Source organism: Mandrillus leucophaeus, unplaced genomic scaffold, assembly GCF_000951045.1.
Source record: "Mandrillus leucophaeus isolate KB7577 unplaced genomic scaffold, Mleu.le_1.0 Scaffold80, whole genome shotgun sequence".
Taxonomy (NCBI): domain Eukaryota; kingdom Metazoa; phylum Chordata; class Mammalia; order Primates; family Cercopithecidae; genus Mandrillus; species Mandrillus leucophaeus.
The window spans coordinates 1,472,261-1,477,977 of record NW_012108697.1 but is presented as its reverse complement, the minus strand read 5'-3'; the positions used below and the strand labels follow the sequence as shown (position 1 = coordinate 1,477,977).

General features: G+C 44.5%; 1 protein-coding gene across 2 annotated transcripts in view; it reads left to right on the top strand.

The window, feature by feature from the left end:
- The first annotated feature begins 1,098 nt into the window (after positions 1 to 1,098).
- The window catches only part of TDRD1 (tudor domain containing 1), a 61,425-nt gene continuing 56,806 nt past the window's right edge, over positions 1,099 to 5,717 (top strand). Inside the window, exon 1 of one of the 2 annotated variants that reach the window (XM_011967499.1) lies at positions 1,099 to 1,259. The gene's annotated coding sequence lies outside the window, so the exon portion shown is untranslated. The remainder of the gene's footprint in view (positions 1,260 to 5,717) is intronic. The other variant, XM_011967500.1, reaches the window with a different exon arrangement.

The following is a 5,717-nucleotide window of genomic DNA, read 5'->3' as shown; positions in this document are numbered from 1 at the left end:
CACCGTGTTAGCCAGGATGGTCTCGATCTCCTGACCTCGTGATCCGCCCATCTCGGCCTCCCAAAGTGCTGGGATTACAGGCTTGAGCCACCGCGACCGGCCCTTGAAGTTAGTTTTATTCAGAGTCTTACGGAGGACTGCAACCAGGGAGATCCCAGAAAATTTCTGTTAAACTACTCCAAAGCAGTGTGTCAGCACACTTTAAATATTAGGTGGTAGAGGTTATGCCCAGGGGTTACATTAAAAGTGCCCAGAAGCTATATAAGATAAAAATCTCTTCAAAGTTTGGGTGCGAGAGTAAGTCTAGGCATCATCATTAATCCTATCCGTTATGTACAGAAAAAGGCAAAGGCTAGATCTCTGAATGTATCTTTTCTAAAAATGCAGTGATTCTGAGAGGTGGGAACCTGAGTTCCATCCTGCTTACACACTCTTCAAGGGATTCTTCTGGAGGGCTGAGAAGTTACTAAGTCAGGCGGTCTGAAATCATGCTGACAAACACAATGAACAAAGCTTTTTCACAGTGAGGGAGGACTATGCTGGGGGCCAGAAGCGGAGGTTTGCTACTTTGTCTCACATTTACAATTCTCGGATTTGCTTCAAAACATTGCCGGAAGAGTGCTTGGGGTGCAGATGTAGACAGGATTAACCATGAATTGATAAGGTAGAAACTAGATGACAGGTACACAAGGGTTCCCTTCCTATGAAATTGTTAGGAAAGTTCCATAGCAAAAAAAAAAAAAAAAAAAAAAGCTTGTATTTAAGTAACACCAACAGGTACAAACGCATGCCCTCAGTCAGGAAGAAAAGAAAAAAGTATAAGCACGTGTGTGTTTAACAGGCAGAGGCAGTTGATTTGGAAAACCTTGGAAGACTTTTAAGTGGGTACGGCGACCCAAGTGACCTTCAAGGGGACAAAGTCTGCATCTTTGCGCCCAAAATTTGCCGAAGACGTTGCCAGAGACATGTTTCTAGAAGAAGCTAGAAGAAAATTAAGTTTCTGCAAAGGAACTTTTTGAGCCTGCAACTAGAGCACAAGCCGCTTCCGGGGAAGGCGGAGGGAGCACGTGGGCACATTGAGTTGCACGTGGCCGCGGAGTGCGCAGGCGTGCGCAGGGGCCGGGAAGGCGCAGTCCGGATTGGAGGCGAGGGGAGTGCCGGGCGCATCCCAGACGGCGGGGCTCCCAGCATAGGCAGTCGCCACCACCGCCAGGCCGCAGAGACAGGTTCGGGTCCGCGGTCCTCTTGCCCCTTTCCAGGTCAGGATTCCCAGGCGTATAGGGGAGGGAGAAAGCCTGCATGAAGGGGAAGGGAGGGGACTTCGGTCGTTGGGGGCCAGACGTTGGGCGCTGGAGACGTTGAGGTTGGGCGTTGAGCGGGTACAAGGGGCCTGGAAGTGGAGAGGGGAGACTTGGAACCTTGGCTGCGAAGGTCAGGTCTAAAGTTGGAGGGTTTGGTGTGGGAGGATTCTCTATGAGTTTGGAAATAGCACTTCCGGGCATCACTCCTTCAAATGCAAACGTTCACCTTCTCTCTAAGAGAAACTTGCATGTGGATTCACTGCCTTCGTTTGACTAAAAACTGCGATACAAACAATATTAACACTAGACTTTCTTTTCCCCACTTTCCTCCTATAGGAAAGGAAGATGCGCTAGGGCATTCACTTAGATGTGGGTCAGCTGGCGCTGGTTTGTTTAAGGAGTGCCTGCTGTGTGCCAATAGCTTTTCTGGGCCCTAGGGTCCTTGCTATAAATAACGTTAGCCCTGCTGGGCCTCTGAACTGAGGGAACTGATGCTTCCAGCTTCCTTAGTGAGGCAGCACGGTGCTGTGTGCTAAAATCCAAGGCCGTGGAGGCTGACCTGCGTTTTCATCTAAACTGTGTAAGGTGCTGGCCCTGGGGGGTTTGGTAAGTTATTCCAGCTTCTCCACGTCTCCCTTGTTTATCTGTAGGAATAACGACATAAAAATACTTTAGTCCTCAAATTATTTTCATCTTAAACCTGCAAGCTGGTTCCACAGGAATGGAAGAAATTTCGTGCTTGTAGGAGTGGTATAAAAGTAAAGCAGAAATAATAGCTGCCCTTCGAGCCCTTGAAGTACTAGCCAAGTGATTTACTTCGTCTCTCATTTAATCCTCGTGATTAGGATTTATGAGGAAGCTAACTACTGCACTCCGCATTTTACAGTCGCTGAATCCTAGAAAGATGAAGTGATTTGCCCAAGATAGTGTGGCTAAATGAGGAAGACGAGACTTACCTGGCTAACTTCAGAGCTCATGCTTTACTGAACCATTGCGTTTTATCTCTTCAAAGCCGGAGTGTTTTTTGTTGCTGCTGCTGCTGCTACTGTTGTTGTTTTTGAGACGGAGTTTGACTCTTGTTGCCCAGGTTGGAGTGCAATGGCGCAATCCCGGCTCACTGCAACCTCCGCCTCCTGGGTTCAAGCGATTCTCCGGCCTCAGCCTCCCGAGTAGCTGGGATTACAGGTACCAGCCACCACGCCCTGCTACTTTTTGTATTTTTAGTAGAGACAGCGTTTCACCATGTTGGCCAGGCTGGTCTCAAACTCCTCAGCTCAGGTGATCCACCCACTTCAGCCTTTAAAGTGCTGGGATTACAGGCGCGAGCTACGGCGTCCAGCCAAAACCGGAGTGTTTTCTTTGACTGGAATGGTTCTTGCAGAATACATAGGATTGCCAGAAAATGAAAGCAGACATTAGAGAAGGAAAAAAATGACAGCTGAGTATCTCTGCGTGCGCTTTTAATGTTAAAAGAACTCTAGCCTGTGGTGTCCTGAAGGGAAAAGAAATGACTTACCCCCACTGTATCTTAGGAAGCTCCCAGCAACATCAGGGAGGACCGGTAGGATTCCAAAGAAAAGAGAGGGTCTACCCTTAGGGAGCTTCAGGTCTTAGTGGGTTCAAAGCGTGAAGTACAGAACAAAGAGATCTAGAAATATGAGCCCTCATTTTTGCCTGTAGCACTATAGAAATGAGTCACTTTCAGTTCACTACTTTTTTAGTACATCAGTGATTCCCAATTCTAAGAAAGTCAGGTACTCTATAACGTAAAGAAATGTTGAGACCCTTCTAGTTAACCTTTCGTGTTAGCTGAATCAACATTTAAATACTGTGGATTCCAGAATGATTAAATACTGTTTTTATCACTAGTAGCATGTAAAAGTAGTAGATTGTATATAGGGGAAATTACTTATTTTAAAACTGGGTGAGGTTAACCCATGTGGTTTCAGGGCCTTTGCAGCAATAATCTGTCACATTTGTTTACCTGGGTATCAAATCTAAAGCGTGAGGTTGGGAATCAAAGAGTATTATGCCATAGGGCCTGCCTACTTGTGATTCAAATATTCCCAGTGGTTGACACAGGATGAAACCAAGTAGGAATAGATGCTCAGTCTTACTGGTGTTTTGTAATGTTAAAAATTTATGGCTGGGTGCAGTGGCTCACACCTGTAATTCCAGCACTTTGGGAGGCGGAGGCGGGCAGATCACGAGGTCAGGAGTTTGAGACCAGTCTCGTGAAACCCCATCTCTACTAAAAATACAAAAATTAGCCGGGTGTGGTGGGGCATGCCTGTAGTCCCAGCTAATTGGGAGGGCTGGGGCAGGAGAATTGCTTGAACCCGGGACGCGGAGGTTGCAGTGAGCCCGAGATCGTGCCACTGCACTCCAGCTTGGACAACAGAGCGAGACAACGCCTCAAAAAAATAAATAATTCACCCTTAAGAGCCTGTTCTGTATCCCAGTTGTGGTGGCTGCCTAAGTCTATGCCTGCCTTACATTCATAAAACTGTAAATCAGTGTACGTGTAATGGTATGATAATTGCATATTTAAAAATAAATTGCAAAAGGTTTTAGGTGACTGAATGTTTTATCTGGATTCACGGTAGTACTGGCCACCTGCTCCAAAAGCTAATGCATAAGTGGTAATAGTGTTCAAAGTCAGGGACATTCTGACTTTCCTGTTGACGGGCTGCCAACCTGTGTCTGGGATCCTGTGTTCCATTATGAGAGTCATGTCAGTGTAAGAGTCTCATGTTTTTGAGAGGTTGTGGTTACAGGGCAGCAACAGTTGGGAAGGGAACCATTTTACAAAATGGTTCCAATGCAGCACGATTGGCTGTCCCAAATGAAAGGAAACAAGAAGTTTGTGGTCCCAGAACAGGTGTAGATGTCTATTTGCCCTGGGTGTTGTAATGAAAATTCCTGAACAGGGTGAGTCCTTCAAACATTGTCCAAATATTCCACCATAGGGTGAACCTTTTAAGTATAAATCCTCTATTTGCTACTTAAACTTTATAGTAAGTCTAATGCTGATGCCGTTTCTAAAGTCAAATATATTTACTAATTTTTGGATTTTGGAGGAATCGTTGTGAGACATGAAGTTTGTTATTCAATTTCAGTAAACTTCATAGCCTGATGTGCTTAAGACTTAAGCACATCACTTAAGACTGCCGGATGTCATTTCAGACAGGTGTCATTTTCAGTGAGCAGGTTGGCATGAAAACAGTGCAATAGTGCATTTAAAATAGTTTTTATCATATGAATATCTTTTGAATGCCTAGTTCTATAAAGCACCATGGTGGATACTGCAGGAAATCAGAGGTATTTTTGTTTAGATTTTTAAAAATAAGAGTTCCTGCACTCAAGCAACTTAATTTAAATGACAGATATAACTGTCTGTAGGTAACTAATACAGGGTAGTGAGGCGCTGACTGTAGATTGATTGGCAGCCTGAGTTACTAAATAAAGATAGTGTTATGAAAGACGATCTCAGGTGTAACACAGCAGCCTACTGAGGATCCAACTCAGTGTCTTGAGAAGAAGATAACTGTACGCTAGTTTTATGGTTTAAATATTGCTGTGATCCTTTACTTGATTTAGAATTAAGTTACCACATTTTTGGAAAAAAGGTTTACTGTTAGCTACTTCAGTCTTAAAAATGTTTTCATCTATAAAAACCATTCAATATAATTTGGAAAATGTAGTGAAAAAGATATCCTCATCAACCCACCTACTCCGGAATACTCATTGTTATTTATAATGTAATATGTTTCATTCATCTTTTTTTAACCTGCAGTTTTGATTTTCTTTTGCAGTTATAATTATATTGAATATACAGGTTTTTTCCTGCTTTTTCATTTGCCATTCTTTTTTTTTTTTTTTTTTTTTTTTTTGAGATGGAGTCTCGCTCTGTCGTCCAGGCTGGAGTGCTGCAGTGGCGCTGTCTGGACTCACTGCAAGCTCTGCCTCCCGGGTTCACGCCATTCTCCTGCCTCAGCCTCCCGAGTAGCTGGGACTACAGGTGCCTGCCACCACGCCCAGCTAATATTTTGTATTTTTTAGGAGAGATGGAGTTTCACCGTGTTAGCCAGGATGGTCTTGATCTCCTGACCTCGTGATACGCCCACCTCAGCCTCCCAAAGTGCTGGGATTACAGGCGTAAGCCACCGCGTCCAGCCTCATTTGCCATTCTAGTAGACATTTTAACAGTGTTTCTGGAAACTAAGATTCTGAATGATAGTGTAATAGTCTGTCTATTAAAGTCATCACAGTTAACTTTTTTTTTTTTTTTTTTTTTTGAGACAGTCTCGCTTTGTTGCCCAAGCTAGAATGCAGTGGCACAATTTCGGCTCACTGCAACCTCTGCCTCCCAGGTTCAGGTGATTCTCCCACCTCAGCCCTCCTGAGTAGCTGGGA